This window comes from Syngnathoides biaculeatus, chromosome 19 (assembly GCF_019802595.1).
Source record: "Syngnathoides biaculeatus isolate LvHL_M chromosome 19, ASM1980259v1, whole genome shotgun sequence".
Taxonomy (NCBI): Eukaryota; Metazoa; Chordata; class Actinopteri; order Syngnathiformes; family Syngnathidae; genus Syngnathoides; species Syngnathoides biaculeatus.
Genome location: NC_084658.1, coordinates 10,707,054 through 10,726,892, shown reverse-complemented (window position 1 = coordinate 10,726,892; position 19,839 = coordinate 10,707,054). Strand labels below are relative to the sequence as shown.

Sequence of the window (19,839 nt, the reverse complement as noted above, 5' to 3'; positions counted from 1 at the left end):
TTTTACATCACTGCAGTAGCCAACAGCTGTACAGGTGTTTGTGTTCTCTCCTACTTCTTCTTTTTCTTTCGGCTTGTCCTGTTAGGGGTCGCCACAGCGTGTCATCTTTTTCCATCTAAGCCTATCTTGTGCTTCCTCCTCTCTAACACCCATCCACCCATCTCCTCCCTCACAACGTCCACCAACCTTCTCTTTGGTCTTTCTCTCACTCTTTTGCTGGCAGCTCCATCTGAACGTGTCCAAACCATCTAAGTCTGCTCTCTCTAACCTTGTCTCCAAAACTTTTGGCTGTCCCTCTAATGAGCTCGTTTCTAATCCCATCTAAACTGTTCACTCCAAGCGAGAGTATCTTCATTTCTGCTACCTCCAGTTCTGCTACCGTTTGTCTCTTCAGAGCCACCGTCTCTAATCCGTACATCACGGCCGGCCTCACCACTGTTTTATAAATTTTGCCCTTCATCCTAGCGGAGACTCTTCTGCCGCATAGAACACCAGACACCTTCCGCCAACTGTTCCACCCTGCTTGGACCCGTTTCTTCACTTCCTTACCACACTCACCATTGTTCTGGATTGTTGACCGCAAGTATTTGAAATCGTCCAACTTTGCTCTCTCTTCTCCCTGGAGTGCCACTCTTTCCTCCTCCGCCCCTCTCATTCACGCACATATATTCTGTTTTACTTTGGCTAATCTTCATTCCTCTCATTTCCAGTGCGTCCCTCCATCTTTCTAACTGTTCCTCCCCCTGTTCCCTAGTTTCACTGCAGATCACAATATCTGCGAACATCATGGTCATGGTCCAAGGGGAATCCAGTCTAACCTCGTCTGTCAGCCTATCCATTACCACCGCAAACAGGAAGGGGTTCAGCGCGGAAACCTGATGCAGTCCCACCTCCACCTTTAATTCTTCTGACACGCCAACAGTACATCTCACCGCTGTTCTGCTGCCTTCATACATGTCCTGTACTATTGTAACATATTTCTCTGACCTATTGATGAACATTAATAGCAATTTTCTCCTTACATTCCCCAAGCGTGATGGCATGAAAGCAAAGGGTACTGTTTTGAAACATGTTGTTGTTGTTGTTTTCCTTTCGGCTTGTCCCTTTCGGGGTCGCCACAGCGTATCATCTCAGATGAACGCATATATATGTTTGGCACTTTTTTTACTCCGGATGCCCTTCCTGGCGCAACCCTTCTCAGGGAGTGGAGGCCCCAGTGGGATACGAACACACAACCCCTGGTTTTACCAAACCAGTGCTCTAAACACTGAGCTCGGGGGCCTCTCACTGTTTTGAAACATATTAGACATTTTATTTTGTAAATTCTGTAAATTCCACACCGCTGTGCATCGGTTGGCACATTTACTGGCATGTGACTTGAAATGAAAGCTACGTCTTCTTATGCACTTATCCCGTTCATCTCAGAGTTGTATGTACCATCAAGGCCCCGGTCACACAAAAGTAGAATCCGTCTTCAGAAATGATTTTTGCCAGGGTCGCTGGGGTATAGAAATGCATATTTCAAATGTGAGCCGGTGTTTGGTATTCTGGAGATATTACATGAGAAAATGATGAAAGGAAAGGATTTTTTTATGTTTTTATGGGGTGGGAAAAAAAAAAAGGATGACCATGGCGGAACAGAGCGCAGGAAATGTTTTAATGACCTCTCAATATTTCAGATAACTTGCTTTGAAAATCCCTGTGATGAAACACAAAGGAAAGTGTGAGAGACTAATAAAATAACACATCAGTGTGGCATATTGGGTCGGGACTGAATGTGATGTGATGGGATGTTTTTGGGGTGGTCCCAATTGATCTAACAATGATGTGCACTCCTGACATGCGTGTCCGTATCAGTGTATGATCACTGTTATGACTGCTCTAGTGCAACAATACATTATATTTAATATCCTTGGACCGCTATCCAGCCAGCGGGCCCAAAAGAAATTAACAGCGGAATCAATACTCCGAGTCAAACACTGTGACAGCTCTATTATCCCTGGATGTAGGAGGCCTAGTGGGATCTCATTTTTCTGTGTGTCTGCACACCCAAAAAAACACACACACACACACGATTATGTGTGCACTTCCTTGTGTATTACATAGTTACAACAACGGTTTGACATGGGAACTGATTATTTTGACTGTAAATGATTATGATTTGAACATTCTTTGAAATTCGAGCAGTTTGGATGTCAATAAAGATCCGAGCATGGATGGTGGTAGGAGGACTAAGTATTCCACCGTGCCATCATAAGCATTAGCCTCCATTTGAGTTTCATCGGAGATTATCCACATCTCCAATTTGTTCTTCAATACTTTTGCTAATTCCCTCATTTCTCCCTTTCTGTCAGCATCAGTCTTCCGCTGTTGACATCCAGCCTGTCAACGAATCAGGGCTGACAGCACTTTTATCTAATCCCATTCTTTCATGTGCTCCAGCTCATCCCGTCCTCCAAGGAGCCAAAAGGTAAAAATCTTTCTTGTCTGCATTTGTTCATTTTGACACATAATCTTTTGCTTCATTGACCACGTGGAACTACGCGGGGCTTGAAATGAACAGAACGAAAGCCTTCCAAATGATGTCTGGCTCACATTTTATTCTGATGCGCTTAATAAACCAACTAAAACCTTGGCTGCCACGGGGGGAAAAACACAAAAACATTATTTGAAATATTTTTGACAAGCCTACTATCCATAGGTTCATTAGCATACATTATCATTCAAAAGAAATGGTATTATGATGAGTTTCTTTGCATTATGAACATGGGATAAAGCATTTTATGATACTATATGAGGTATTCAGCTAAATGTCGACAATTCATCGGTAGACTGTTCCGTTTTTCTGCACATTTTCGACTATTCAAACTTGCAGTATTTAATGTATTGAGAAAGAAAACAATTTTCTTTTATTGCTCTTCATATCACAACACTGATCCACACAAGACTAGAATCAATAATTCCCAAATACTGAACTGTATTCAGTGCAAGGCTCTGATTGCTTTCCCACAGGAGAAAAAAAAAGTGTCTCATCGAAGCCTTGGAGAGTAAAGTTTTTATTCTATGACAGAATATTTCCTGAAATTTTGATTTAATGCTGATCCAACATCTCCCTGTCAGCGACTCGGGGAAAAGGGTGTTTGATCAACGAATCTAACAATTTCATGACCAAGACAACACCTAACAATGTCATGAGCAAGACTTGGCTACTGCAGCTGTTTCACATTGGGACTGTAATTAGACAGGCATTTAAGTTGGAGTTTTTGTCACTGGCATTTGCCAGTTCATTGCCTTGTCTCAGTGAGTTGCATTCACTGGCTGTGGGTCTCTCCGCTCTACGCGAAAGTTAGAGTAACCCTAGTCACAGCAATTCTGTGCTCTTTTGTTTGATCCTGTCCCGTTGACTTGCTAGTTTGCCCCATAGTCATCGGACCTTGCTGCATGTCTTTTGGATCCCGCCTCGCCTAGCGTTTCTGTACCTCTGCCTTGTCGGACTGCTACAACGTGTACGACCCAGTTTCCGGAATAAATGACATTGAACATTATGCCTCTGCCTCGAAGTCCTGCATTTGGGTCTGCCCCCGTATGTTAGGTTTGTGACAGATAATTTATCAACAATACCTCCGCATTGTGGGCTTTTCAACTGGCTCTTTTAAAATTTGAAGTGGCCACTGAGCTTAGAGTGTTCCAAAGTATACTGAGCAGTTTTCATAAGCGATACAAAGAGATGGGAATCTACCCCGAAAGTACGCTATCACGTTTTTTTTCATGAGTAGTGTATTTTTGTCCTGATCCAAACCATCTACAAATATGATCTATTTAAACCGCTTCCTGTCTTTAGGATCGCGGGTGATCTCAAGACTATCCCAGCAGACCTTGGGTACAAGGCAGGGTACGCCATGGTTGGCTCATCAGCCAATCACAGGCTGCAAGTGTCGGAAAAAAAGTAGCAGGAACTGTATGGCATAATTACTTTATATGACTTATTCTGCGAAAATCAAACCAGAGTCCAACACGTCCCACTTGAACCAGAGTTGCAGATACACACCTGAAAGATCATGATACTATGTGAGCATTGGTACTTTGTCAAGATTTTAATTTATTTTTAATTTTTTTTTGCAGTATTCCATCTGGTCTATTAGTCTGGAAAATTAATCTGCATGTGACATTTATCATTCCACACAACAAAATAAAGCTGGCAAATCCAAAGTTGATGCATCCTCTCATGACTAATTTGTTTTATTCATTTTGATGGCATCAACTGGGGGAAGGATTAGATACAGTTTAATTAATTATTGAGAACTGCAAGCCATCTCATGGGTTATTATGACAAGCTAAGTACTACTCTCTTTGATTATAAGACAATTTCAATGGAGAATTGCTTTGTAATTTCAAAAAAGAAAAAAAACTCCCAGGCACCCCGCTAATCACATAATTATTTTTGTTTGTATCCATTGTTCAAAAAAAAAAAAAGGAAAAAAATGGTAAAACTTTCACATGGCAAGTAAAACTCATAAAGTTAGTTAGGGCCAAGATTTAAATTACATGTTACATGTTTAGAAGCGTTTTACGGAATAGTACATATGCTTTTGTCTATTTGTTTATTTATTCTATTAACATGGATGTTAGAGGTAACCTTTTCACTTTTCTTCACTCAGTTTTTAAGATGATTGACCATCAGTCCAGTTAAATAACATTGTTTTATCATTTAAATGGATCAAAAAAAAGTTAAAAGATAGTTTTCTGCACTGAGGGCTGCAAAATAAAATTCACATTTTATATCATACAAAGTTGATTATCGGAACAAGATGAATAAGAAGACGCCAGATCGTTAGAGAAATTAATCATGTTTGCCTATAAAAGTCCTCTGCACAAGATGGAGCCTCCTCAGGCAAAGCATTATGGGCCGACAAATCATTGTGCAATTCCTCAGGGCACAGGCCGGCTGCCATTTTGAATCCCAAGGAAATTCCCTTGTCCCTCCTTAATGTCAAAACGTCTTGTGTTCCAACCTCTACTTTGAAGTTGGATGAATCAAAGTTGCTGTCAATATTTCATTACTTGACTGAAAAAGATAATTAGGGTTTAAAAAGACGGAAAAAAAAACCCGTTTGAAACCTATACAAATTACAAGAAAAGAAAGTGACGGTCAGAGAATAAGGTTGATGAGTATTGATTAAAAATTGATTGACGGGTAAATGTCAACGTTTGCATTTTTTTTTCAGCAGGGCTTTCAGACAGTTGCACTTAACTGGTTGTTGCAATTGTTTCATGTTTATTAATACTTCATTTTTTTGACATTTCTTTAAAATAATTGTGCACTTCATTAAATATTGGTGTTTATTTACATAATATTTTGAAAAATAATGAAACAGCAATGATTGTTGTGAGAGTTGTTGCAGTTTTTCTTTTTTTTTTTAGGATGACGAGACAGTCAATCTCTTTTCTGTTGGCTGAAAAGAATTATTGAGTGATTTGTCTTGTTCCCTTGATAAATCAAGTAATAGACGCCTCCCAAAGGGTTTGTAATCGTCTGAAGATGCCACAAGCTGCTTTTGTCTAAATAAAACTCCTTAACACACTTCAGCATAAATGTCAAGACGCCACAATATGGCGGTGAATCACTGCTTTTGTCGAAGATGAAGTTGCTCGATTAGTTACCTGGCACGAATATGCTACGAGATGGCAATAAACAGATTCCTTTGGCGTGAGCACAAAAAAAAAAAAATAGATTTGTTTTTTGAGTGAATAACCGAGGATAGATTTAACATAAAAACAAAATGGAAATAGGCAAATTTGTGAAGGTCAAACAGACTAATAATGGAAAAACTGAAAATTAGACTTTTACCAGGTATGTCTTGTTTTCTTTCTTTTGGTTAAAAGAAACACATGCAGGAAGGGATGTAGCTTGAACTGGAGGACGAGGTTTAGATGTTCTGGCCCGAAATATGCAAAGTTGTACAATTCTAGAGTTGGCCCCAGTGAAAGGTGCCAAGCATGTGCACACATTCTGATCACCTACGAGCTTGATACCTGTGCATTGGGCTTCACCCTCGAGCAGGGGAAGTTAGCTTCCCTCAGCTTTTTAAGGACTCCTGCTGGTGACGACATGTGGACAGTGAGAGCAGGAAGGCCTTGATTGGGAAGAACAAAGTTGGCCAAGAAAAGCGACGTTCCAGACCTCTCTGCTTGGGCTGCTGCCTGCACGGCCCAACTACAGATAAGTGTAGGAAGCTGATAAGAACATACAGTGAAGGCCTGCATATGCAGCAAAAAAAAAAAAAGATGGCCTTGGTGCCATATGGGAGTATATTTGTGCCAAGAAACTGATAAAGAAAGTTGAGGAGCTTCGTCTTGGCGCAAGTAGTCATTTGCTGTCATTGTGTGGGATCAATAGGCAATTACAGTACAGGATCTACTACTCATAGATTTGCGTTGTTTGTGGAAGGTTTTAGCCTCACGAACAGCGGGTGGTCTCTTTAAATGAAAATTCTAGCCACGCAGTCGATTGATTAAATACATTAATCAAGTGTTTGTCTCTTGTTTCTGTCTGTTTTAAATGTTAGTGTAATTTCACATCAGTCACTCAAAATGAAGACCCGACAGACATTCATAATCCACTCTGCGTGGCCCAGCTTCAAAAATGTTTACTGTGAGTTTTGAATGTGAGTCAAAGTGCTGACGAGAAGACACATTTAGTCGCGTGATAATATTAGCCCTCATCCAAAATATATGTACTGTGTAATAATGATAAAACAAATTGAATATGGAATGATTCACTATTGAATGGGCTCTCTAAATCACAGAATTAACTAACTGCTTGAAGGCAACTGCAAGGGGCGCCGTCCGACAGGATTGAGCATCTTGTCAAATCAGAAGCATTTCAAGGATCTTCTACTCCATTGTGAAAATGAGCCGTGTTGATCAGACAAGTTGTATCTCAAGACTGAATTGGATTAACTTTCCTTTAGTTGGCAGTGTAACAGTGGTGTCGGCACCAGTAATGACAAAATAGATAGAATTACCTCTCCCAGAATCTCTTATCTAGCATTAGATCTGTTTCTTCATTGGGAACCATCAGTTGCTGATCCCTTACATGTGACAATGGTTTAAACTCTGTCACGTGCAACAGAACTGAATGGAGAACTGAAAATATGTCTGGGTGAGTAGCCCAGGATTTAAAATAGGAGAAGATGTCCAGAAAATATTGCATTACACAACATCAGGACGACCCAGGACACGCTGGAGGGACGACGTCTCTCGGCTGGCCTGGCAAGGCCTCGGGATCCCTCCGTAAGAGCTAGATGAAATGGCTGGGGAAAGGGAAGTCTGAGTATCCCTGCTAAAGCTACTGCCACCCTGTGACCCAACCCGGAAAAGCAGTAGATGATGGATGGATGGCTCGATGTATGTAAAATGATGCTAACAAAGAGTACATAACCTATGAGAATGAACATTGGACGAAATGACCATTGTTGACCGTGGAGACTAACAAGAGCTCTTTTTCAATATTTATAACTATATGCATTGTTATATCACAATGAAAACAAGTGATCCATAAAATAAGTAAAGGACTTTCATTGCGGTCCGGGAAATGAGTATCTCGTGAAGACTGCCAACCGCAACCTCCAAACAAAAACCACTGAATCGCACTCAAGTCACTGTCGGACAATAATATTTGCCATCTTTGTCCTACAGTTGAAGTATTTACAATATTGTCGACAGAAAGAGTGTCTTGACTGTCAATGATGGGGAATCAGGTATAGTATACAGCGTCCAATTATAAATATTACACTACTTCATTCACCAAGCAGTTAGGGGAGAGGGACTGAGCCCTTCCTTGAATACTGAGGAAAATAAAGTAATTAACGCCCCTCCCCCAAAAGATTTATAATTGCCTATATAAAGTTTAAACTGCAAACACCACACACACACAATGATCCCAAAACAGTTTATCATTATAAACTCATCTTATGTTACCCTTAAACGTAAATGGCTCGTAAATGATTAGCTTTGGAAAAAAGAACACTGGGTAATGCTTTTGGCTGATCTGGATCTTGGGATAATGATACGCAACGCAACAACAACACAATGGCGGATCTAATAACCGGACCAAGGATAATTTGACGTGGCTCACAAGGGAGACTCCAGGTTGAGAGACAAGCGCTCGACTACCCAACCCACACTTCCCCATTTTATTAAGATCTGCCCTTTACACTGTACTATTATGACAGTTGACAGGCTTTGCAGATACGTACGCTGTATTGATTGCTATTGTTCTCGGCTTTGAGCGAGGTACACAGCAACAGGCAGATGTGGTGCATACTATTTCATTAGAATACTTGCCAGACAAGCAGAATACAAGAAATACTTGACAAGATTTATAATGTATACCGACAATGAATATTTAGTTCCTCTCTCAGCTCGTTCTTTTAATCCGAACATATTCAGTCATGTAGAAGGATACTTGTTGACGATTCTGCAAAAGGGTAATCGCATTAATTACCTCCAGATTCGAGGCTCACGTTCCCCCCCCCCCCAAAAAAAAAGAACTTAAAATGTGATTATGGTTTGTGCTACATTGCATGGAACCGCTCCGCTTAAGCGTGTTTTTGCCGCTCCATTTTCATTATTAACAGATTACATGCTCAATTGACACCTAAATGAACGTGAAGCTTGGACTTGGGGCACAACTGAATGTACTGTAGTCTTCTTCTGATTATTCTCGTTCACGAGCATGTTTATTTTTTTTTTTAAATTACAAGCTCGGGCAAAATAAATAAATACCGTTATTTAAAAAAGTCAGACATGCCACTTAGGGTAACTGGAGGATTAGAGACCCGTTGGACACTATAAATTGAATAAAGAAAACAACCAAATGCTCAATGCAGGGTACATGACCAACAGTTAATTGTGCGTGACAGTAACTGGCCATTCATTCCAGCCAAATTCCACAAGTCTGAAAGGGTTTTTACTATGCTTCCGATTGTAGGATAATAATTCAGGTCACAGAATGCAATCAAAGAAGAAGGCATGTTGGGTACTTATTCCATTGCCTTTGCAATGGAATTCAGCCATTCAAAAAGTAAGAGCAGTCGTTGCCATGCAGCATACCAACGAGCACGTAAGGAGCAATTAGTCGTTCCTTGTCTCACTCGAAGGCACTCGTCTCTGGAGGAATGGAAGGTTAAACCGATAACCTTCCATCTCCTCAGCCGCCATACTCACAAGACCGTGCAGCCTGAAAATACACTAAGGATAATTAGGAAATACAGTAACTGAGGAATAACAAGTCGATGTTCAGAGCACACTGTTTCCGTTGTGTTTTTGTAAGATGACCGATCACATTGGCAGCATACAGAATGGGAAAACTAGCATACAGTGGTACCTTCATCGTTTCCCATTCAAATATTATTTAAGTGAGATTTACAGTTTCTGATGTGTTTATCTTTTACTGCAGCAACATGAGTTGTCACACCTTCGATGTCTGATTGCTTGTTTTGGCTGAGACCGAGTAGTTACTTGTCCAGTATATCAAATTAGTGGCACAAGACATAAGCGATCAGGTTATATTATGGTGAGCCCGAAACGGTACACTTTAAGAATGAGGCCAATAGTTGTGTCCCCACTGTTATCTAATCATGAACAAGAAGCACTGACATCCTGCTTGAATGAATCCTCCCCGCTTCAAGCGTCAACTGTGTTCATGTCACTGTCTTCCTAATAAAAAGAGCTGTGTTGATTCGCATGGGAAAGTAAATGAGAATTATTTCGCACGCATGTATGAATCTTTCACATATTTCCCTACAGGCTTGAAGTACCCTTATTGCATCACAGCTCCCATATGCTTTTTCCATCTGCTTGTCCCTTCGCTCCTCCCGACTCCACCGTCTTCCACGGGAAGATAAATACAATCAACAAAGGGTCAAGCAGGCGCCGCTCGGACAAGAATTGCATTTTAGAATCCAAGTTTTGTTGGCATGTACAAAAGGAATTGCATCCAGATACATAAACCTATCGTTAATCTGCGTGCATGTTTATGGATGGCAACAGATGAAAATCATTAGTATTATTCCAAGGGTGATTAATTCTGCGCCAAAGCCGGCCCTCACCCGTTTCCACTTTGAGCTCATCAAAAAGTGATGCTTGGTAACTGGCTCTTCATGTGCCATGATGCTGCTAACAGAGTGCTGATCCCACTGGGTCACACTGCGACACATTGTGGCTCGGGCGTGGAGCCAATCAAACCAAGACAATCGTTTGTGACTTCGGCATGAGTGCTGCCGTCCACTTTTCTGCTCGACAATAAAATGGTATTATTTGATTTAAAAAAAAAATAAATGAGGAAATCTAGCAAGGGAAGGAAGTCAGACTCCAAAATCATTGAATCCAATTTAATATCCTTGTAGAGAATTGTTTCATGCGATCAGAAATGAAAACATTAATAACTGGGTTTTAGTCATGGATGTGTCAAAGCAGCGTTTGAATTACTATAGGTTATAATAACAGGCTATCAGAGGATATATTCTTAAAAATGAAACAGTCATTAAAAAGGCCAAGGTCCATAAAGTCAGGATCCAATAACTCGCTCCAGACATGCTGACAGTTCAAAACGTCAAGAGTTCAGAGAGCCCACGTGAGAGAATAAAGGAAGGAAAGGAAATACAGCTCATAGAAAATGCTCTTGGAATACATAACAAGGTGATGACATAAAGCCTTGCATTCTTTCAACTATCACACCAACATGTTCAAAAGAGCCAGTAGTAAATAATGTACAATATCAAAGGCACAGTGTTAAACTCTCCATTTTTTCACGAGAGGCCCCAGTATGAAATCTGCATTCAAACGAAGTCTGTAATTATTCATTCTGAAAGACCTTTTGACACAAATGGGCATTTGACTAATTAGGCGGATTTTCAAAGTGGCATTGCAATGTGTAACTCGATGTGGGTTTTTCAGAGGGGGAAATAGATCTAACATTTGCAAGCGGCACATTTCACAATTCATTTTCTTTTAATATCAATTACGATACCGAAATGAGTTTCTATAAATACGCACCCTGATACCTCCTGGAGTTTTCGTCATTTAGTCACAGGGCACATATTCCAACAACTATTCCCGCCATGGTAATTTTTTTTTTTCACGCTCATCTCTAAACTGTCTTCTCCCCTGCTACGTAATCAATGGCATACTTTATAAAGCTCAATTCAACCAAGGAGCAGAGCAGACAACAAGTGTACATTTTGTTTTTACAGACTAATGTGTAAGAGTAGATTGTAAAACCTCCATGAAGGGGCAATAAAGTCCTGGTAGGGCAGTGAGACGAGTGGACACAAGAGAGGTGCTGGGAAGTTATTGGTTGGACACGCGGGCAAGACCACTCACACTGATCAAATTGACAATCTGCACCCAAATAGGAAATCAATAAACAGTCAGGGAAAAGCCATCATTGTTTAGTTTGCATGGCAGAGAAAGTCAACCTCCCCTGAGGTCTGCTGTGAATAGAAAAATGGATGGAAAGTCCTATATGGAATTAAAGAAAACTCCTCCCCTCAAATCATCACAGTTCCTTGGCTGCAAGATAGTGTCAGAGCAATATGTTTACACTAGACACGGCTTTAATATTTGGGATACCAAATTGTTTTATTTATTAAAGCTTGACGTATCCAGATAATGTAAGTGGGAACACATACGCATTTGCAATGCCAACCTGACAGCAGATAGAGAACAATGACAGAAACAAAAACAAAGATATAGAAAAAAAGCTGTAGGTAAGATTGCGATATCACATATTACATCCACAGAACATGCATTAATTGGGGGCTCTAAATTGCTTTTAGGTGGGAGTGTGAGTGCGTATGTGTCAAGAACCTCCGGTACGGGGGCGGACCCAAATGCAGGACTTCGAGGCAGAGGCATAATGTTCAATGTAGTTTATTCCGGAAACTGGGTTATACATGGTGTAGCAGTCTGACATGGAAGAGGTACAGAAACGCTAGGCTAGGCGGCATCCAAAAGACATGCAGCAAGGTCCGATGACTATGGGGCAAACTAACAACCCAACAGGACAGGCTCAAACAAAAGGGCACAGAATCGCTGTGTCTTAGGTTACCCTAACTTACGCGTACAGCGGACAGTCACACAGGCAGTGAATGCAACTTACTAACACAAAGCAACGAACTGGGAAATGCCAGTGACAAAAACTCCAACTTAAATGCCCGTCTAATTACAGTCCGAATGTGAAACAGCTGTGACCGGTGACAGTTGTCACTGCCCAGAGCAGTGGCGTGGCCACGCCTCTCTTGGCAGCAGCAAAGTCTAGCTTATGACAGTATGGTTGTTGGTCTCTATGTGCCCTGCGATTGGCTGGCAACCAACTCAGGGTGTAGATAGCCAGGATAGGATTCAGGACTCCCGCCACCCTTGTGAGGATGAGCATCTCAGATAATGGATGGGTGGATGTCTATTTCATTTAAGGTGGACTGGTGTGAGTTAATGCAGAGATGTCCAGGGTAAAAATCGATTGAGCAGACAATAAGAAAACAAACGAAAGAAAAGGGTTCACTTACACACATGCTAATATTGCATCAATCATATAAAGGTTGCTCCAAATTGAAATAAAAATGGGAAAATCAAATGCCACCTTCCCCTTGGTAACGAGAACACATGCAGCGAGCGGCAGCACCGCGACTCAGTAACGGGGTAGCCGATTTTGATTCTCAGAGAACAAAAGCTTCTGTGACCGATGACTGTACCTGAGCCTGACAGTGAGCTTCAAGCCGTCCAATAGAGAAACCAGAACAGGAATCAACTGTCAGCGTGTGTGCGTGTGTGTGTGTGTGTGTGCGCATGTACCAAAACGCAAGCTGCAGCTATCCTGCAGAGAGCTCATGTTCACTGCAAACCATTTGAAAACCATTACAATCATTACCGACCTGTGTGGGCTATGAGGCTGATGGCAGTAGTTACCAGAATGATGCATGGCGCATCACGGCTCCAGGTGGCGTTATGTCAGGGTAAAGCGCCGGAGGAGGCAGCAACGAAAGTGCCAGACAGACAGTCGGGTTACCACGCAGAGCACGCGATTTAATGGCTTCAATTATTCTTTATTGTGACTCCCACCCGATTTACTGACTTGCTAGCAAAATAAATGACTTGATGCTGCGATTCAGTCGCATTTTGGTCAAAGAGTCTCAGTCAATCTATTAGGTAATGGTCATTCATAGTACATCCATATTCTGACCGCGGGACCCATTTTGTCCCATATTTAGCTGCTGGTCAGTCTTGCATTCTGTCCTCTCGCTTATTGTAGAGGGGAAAAAAAAATATGTATATCGCACTTAAATGGAAATGTAGTAGCCCACATCAGGCAAATCCACCGGCAGTGCCCGAAATGCACTTCAGGCAGTGTTGGAGATATTCCATATAAAATGATTTTATTATAAATACAATACTACAGGAGTTCAAATTTGCTTCCAAACCAATATTTTAGCATGTTATCGCACAGGTGTGCTTCTCCACCTACCCAGGCTTTCTGAAAAGAAAATTATGGTGTATGATACTGCTGGTTTTATCCATCCATCCATCCATCCATTTTCTTTGCCGCTTATCCTCACGAGGGTCGCAGGGAGTGCTGGAGCCTTTCCCAGCTGTCAACGGGCAGGAGGTGGGGTACACCCTGAACTGGTTGCCAGCCAATCACAGGGCACATATAGAGAAACATGCGCACTAACAATCACACCTCGGGGCAATTTAGAGTGTCCAATTAATGTTGCATGTTGTGGGGATGTGGGAGGAAACCAGAGTATCCGGAGGAAACCCACGCAGGCACGGGGAGAACATGCAAACTCCACACAGTCGGGTCCGGGATTGAACCCCGGACCTCAGAACTGTGAGACCAACGCTTTACTAGCTGAACCACCATGCCGCCGGTTTTATCCATATAATATGAAAATACAATCACAAACTAAGACTTTTTTTTTAAACATCTGTCATTATCTACTGTCATCATAACTTTTCATTAGATTTTGATATAGTAAACAATCCAAAAAAGAGCCACAAGGGATGTACTATCACATACCTGCAGTAAATATAATATCCTTTTATTTCTACATGTTCAAATATTTCATAAACGTATTAAACTACTCTAAATAGTTTTTTTCCCCCCACTCCTGTGTACTTATTGTTTTTGGACCCCACTCTACAAGTACTGTTTGAAAGGATCAGGATCACTACCTTCACATACATGACCGACATTTAGGTCCCCCCTCCCCACCCTTTATATCCAAGCATAATCCTAAATCAAATAGAATTAGCCATGGAAAGGGATTGTAGAGATTTACTTTGAGTATTGACTTCATGGCAAACAGCAAAGGCCGGATTAACTGGCTAAAAAAGGATGATCAACTTTGACATCAACTTAATCCACACAGCCAGAAAAAAAAAAAAAAGGCAGCGGTCGTGAAATCAAGTTGTTATTTTTGTGGTTTGCTTTTGTTTAACTTTTGATGAAATTTAGAGTCACACTGAAAATTTTGATATAAAAATAATTTTATAAAAGCATTATGTGTATACTTGTGTGTACAAATGACTTAGGGGAGCCAATCTTCCAAATATTTGCTGAAAACACATATTCACCGTTTATATTTTCAGGCCATAGCCATGTCTAATATAAAACTATTGCTTTGACACCAACGTGTGGAATCAAGGATCCAAGTTGAAGTGAGTGGGGGAGCTTCATTTAGTCAGGGCATAGCCTTGTCTAATTTAAAAAAAATTTTTTTGATTTTCTGGCACGGTGGCTCAGCTGGTAAAGCGTTGGCCTCACAGTTCTGAGGTCAATCCTGGACCCGCCTGTGTGGAGTTTGCATATTCTCCCCGTGCCTGCGCGGGTTTTCTCCGGGCACTCCGGTTTCCTCCCACACATTAATTGGACACTCTAAATTCCCCCTTGGTGGGATTGTAAGTGCGGCTGTTGTTTGTCTCTATGTGCCCTGCGATTGCCTGGCAACCAGTTCAGGGTGTTCCCCGCCTCCTGCTAGATGACAGCTGGGACTGTGCTGGACACTCCCGTGAGCCTTGTGAGGATAGGTGGCTTAGGAAATGGATGGATGGATTCTATGATTCTATCTTGGCAATTAAAAATCATTTGAGTGAGTGTTAATTACATGTGGATTTTCACTATTTGGATCAGGAGTCAATCCGTATTCCTCTAACAGTGGGCCGCTAGGGTACTAGTATTCCATCCATCCATCCATCCATCCATCCATCCATCCATCCATCCATCCATCCATTTCCAAAGCCACTTATGCCATTCAGGGTCTCAGGGTTCCAGAGTCCATTCCAAGTGATTTGGAATTGCCTAGTCCCTAATTGTATTGCTATTATTGCAGTATTCGGTCTGGGGGGAAGGGGGGGGGGATAAAAAAATGAAAAAAAAAAACACACTACATATGCACATATAATCATAGTGGTGTACCTCAATTATTTATTGATGTGCGATAAACAAATACTAACTAGGGAGCCCGCTGAATAAATTTGCTCTTCACATACAAGCCGGTGTTTATATTGATTAAAATGAAATGACTCCTGAACGTGCCTCAACCATGCACTTTGCTATCATCAAGGGGATTCTCGTATGCACCCTCCATTAAGCAGTCACTTTGAAGAGACATTTTAATAGAAGGAACCGGAGCAATGTATAATCCCATGTTTTGTTTCTAATGGGCACTATCTCTCAGCCGCTGTATCAACAAATTTCCCGTTTTGTTGGGGGGCGGGGGGGGGGAGTGGCATATGGAACACTTTGATTGAGTACAGGATTGAATAAGAGCTGCAACTGCCATACCATAAGTAATGAAGCAGCAATCTGATTGCCTTTAGTCATAACAAGCGTTTCGCTCCTATTTGGTTTGCCCCTTTCCTTTGTTTCTCTTGCGCTGACTTGAATCAACATCATCACAGTTGTAGCAAATCCTTTCAACGGCGTGACTATTTTTTTCGTTTTTGTTTTGAGTTTGGTGTTTTTCCTGCCAGTGTACGTCCGCGTGTGCTTGTGCCTGATTATGTTGTGCAGCATCTCATTTAAGATGGAAAAAAAAAAAAGAAACACTTGTACTAACAGTGCCATGAATGGTCCTCTCCTTTAGATGTGTGCACTTTATATGTGCAAAGCTGTTTTAGAGGGTTGTTCTTTGGTAGTGGTGGTGGGGGAGGGGGGTATGCAATGCATATCAGCCCTTTCAAATTGTTTTGCATCAACACTGTTCCATGAACGATTGTTTTCAGGGGTCCATCGTGATGTAAATGAGACATTTGAGTCAGGCTTCCAGAAGTAACCCCGTCTCCATCTGAGAATAATTTGTTAATATTTAATGAGGATTTTTCAAGGATTTAAAAAAAAAAAAAATAAAACATTTATCAGCTGCCCCCCTTCTTCACCACAGCACCCCCAGGTTAGAAACCGCTCTTCTGATGTGTTATCGGCCCCACACAGGCTTATACACTGTACATTTGGTAAGCTTTAACTAACTGGCAGAAATAAGACCAGTGCAAAGTAAGAAGTCTAAAGACGGTTATTTTATTTTTTTTTAAAATAATTTCTAGTGTGGAAGAAAGGTACGTATACAACAAACCATCCATGTGTAATATATATTTACATTTTATATCATAGGGCGCAGCTGGAGAGCATTGGCCTCACGCTTCTGAGGACTGGGGTTCAAATCCCGACCTCGCCCGTGTAGAGTTTGCATGTTCTTCCGGTGTCTGTGTGGGTTTCTGCAGGCACTCCGGTTTCCTCCCACATCCCAAAAACACGCATTAATTGGACACGCTAAATTGCCCCTAGGTGTGATTGTGAGTGCAGCTGTTGTCTGTCTCCGTGTGCCCTGCGATTGGCTGGCAACCAGTTCAGGGTGTACCCCTGATCCTACCAGATGACAACTGGGACTGTGCTGGACACTCCCGTGACCCTTGTGAGGATAAGTGGCTTGGGAAATAGATGGGAATGGATGGATGGATACCATAGTTGTCGGCTTCATTATAGTTTGTCGAACTAATGAAGGTCGCATAGCTAATGGGTGCAAGGGTATCACTGGCATTGTGAATTCTCAACCACTCAATAATATTATTCAGTATTATTGAATATGCTTTCGTGTGTAGCAGCACTTCATAGTGATCGTTAATCCTCAATAATTTGCTAAAGTCACATTAAACATTTCCCATTTTAAAACATTATATTAATATTATATAAATCTATTTATTTTCTCTCTTAAGTATCATGGCACAAATGGAACTGTCTACCTTCCCAGTTTATTTCTGTGTTTGTAATTTGTATTTTTCTTGGACTACTTGTACTGTTCAATCAATGACTGAAATTACACTTAACTCAAGTGGCGGTTGTATGAAGTACATATTCAAATTTTGGCTCGCAACACAAAGCAAACTATCAAATCGTGGGCTTCTCAAAACGAAAAAAGCAAATCTGTTATGTAAATCGGCAGAGACTGTAATTAGTGCTGCTCCTGTCTAAGAAAAAAAAAGAGGTTTCAAACTCTTGGCCAAGGGTCAGGCCCATTGATTGCTGCAAAAAACGGACACACTCCAACACCTCTCAATGGTGGTGATCGGGAGTGAATTATTGAACATTTAAATATAATAAGGGCATGTATCCACTTTGTCTTGTATCGCATACTTACAGGCTGATGTGGAGCAGTAGTCATTACGTAACAAAGACATAATTTGGGGACACTTGACAGTTGTGCCAACATGATGAAGAAAATGAGCATATTTGGACAAAAAAAAAAAAAAATAAGAGAGAAACAAAAGCATACCAGGGGGCACAACAACATGTTTGAATTACACTGCGACAAGACTTTCCACCCTTTTGAAAATGCATCACAACAGAGTTGATGCATGCTAAGTAAGCTCGTGTAGGTGCAGTGATTCGATTTTTGCTCATTAATATTACAGTTTGCAGAGTTTAATGTGAAAATCTCATTTTCACGCTCAGAGGTAGTTCACAATTGCTTCGTCTGAGCAGGACATCTCACTGACTGGTTTCTTAAACAAGCACAGATTTTGTACACACTAAAAAGTAGAGTGGAAAAAAAATCAATAATAATGTTCATTTTTAGATTCTTGCTGCCAAGAGATGTATTAATTATACACAAATGTTTGTTTTGTGTTTGTTGTCCGCAGTGGTGCAGAACAGCACACACAACTGTTTCCCCCGCTAAAAGTGGGCATAATTATATTTGTGTAGTTAATGTTTTATGCATTTCTTGTGGGGAAGGGTGAGCACCAATACCTTGTATCAGTATCGTGACGATGGTAGCCTTATTTCAAGATACCGGGTACTCATGGAGGCTGCCGGTACCAGCGATTGAGAATCTGAATAATCCCTCCTTGCCACTAGTCGGCGCTACACTGTGGCAGTTTGACGCATAAATGAATCAGCTCGTGCATCAAGAAGAAAGGGGGAAAAAAAAGTCATTGCTCATAATTACAGATAATTCTATCATTCGATAGCAGTACCTGATTTCAGTGAGTACTCAAGAGTGAATGCTCAGTCTGGAAAAAAAAAGTGGTATGTAATGTCACAAAATTCATGTACTGGACTTCATTAGACTGGACAGAGGTACCTATGGTGGCCAGAATTTTGGCTGAGATTAATAGGGGGATTTGGAGTACTCAAGAGCAGCTTTCAAATATTCAGCAACAGCTCAATGCTAAAATGGTTATTGAGTATGCACCCCAAAGTTCCGCACCTTGCTAAATACGTGCTGTGAAGAATGAAGGCAGCCGTCCGTGAAGGCAAATGACGGCGCTAACTCTGTAAGCTTTGTACGCAGAGTGAAATAAAGTAACCCGGGAAGCAGATTGTGAGCAACATTTGTTGACTTCCAAATATACGTCCTTGCATGTTGAAGGTAAACGCATCCACCCACACATCCCGCTACCAGCCAACATTTTTTCCCGTCACTAATTGCTGCCATTTCGCTCAAAATGTCACCCTTGCGCACTTACTTCACATGCTTCTGTTTTCATCCTGCCGTGTCATAGTTTCTCTAATTTCCACTCTCCCCCCTTCCCCTAGTGGGCAAACAGCCTTCCAAGTAATACATGTGGGCAACAGTCTAATGTCTGCATCAGTAGGCCCTTTTAAGCCTAACGCCCAAGAGTCATGAGGGATCAAATCCACATCAAAGCCTGGCCAATGATGTTATAAGAGCTGTGCAACAATGGAACCATAATTAAAGCCTCACGGCACTGTCGCGCGCACACACACGCAAACACTGTATATCACTGCCTGTAGTCACAGTGATTGAAAGAGCTCAGCTTGACGTTTGTCACAATAAGCCAACCTCATTGTCAGTCTTGACACATTTAGCTAGCTACATGTCATACTACGCGTAAGACGCCGTTCCCGCCCGTCCCGAATGCAGTAAACATATTTTAAACGTTCATCTGCTGAGCGGTGGCTCGTTGGCTCAAGATCAAGCCGTCATACCCTGCAGTCGCAGCGAAGCGTAAGACGCCGATTTTAAAAATGCAGTTTAATGAGGCAAACGTGAGAGATTGTGCGTTTTGAGTGTTCGCGCGAAGTGCTGGTCTTATTCTTGGATTCATCTTGGAAGTAATATCCCAAATGAGCAGAATGTTGAAATTTTAATCCCCAGATTAGTTCATGATTAATGATGTCCCGCTATTCTTCCTTGGTTCATTTAACCAAACTCATTACCGAGCTGTAATACTGTTGAACATCCAATGTGGAGATATTGATCGGTCCATATGTGATTTTTCTCATTATATTAATATGCCAGTGTCACTTGAGGTTGT

The 19,839-nt window shown here is 41.4% G+C and overlaps 1 protein-coding gene across 1 annotated transcript in view; it reads right to left on the bottom strand.

The window, feature by feature from the left end:
• The window catches only part of vstm2a (V-set and transmembrane domain containing 2A), a 44,285-nt gene that overhangs the window by 22,736 nt on the left and 1,710 nt on the right, over window positions 1-19,839 (bottom strand). The gene's annotated exons all lie outside the window — the stretch shown is intronic.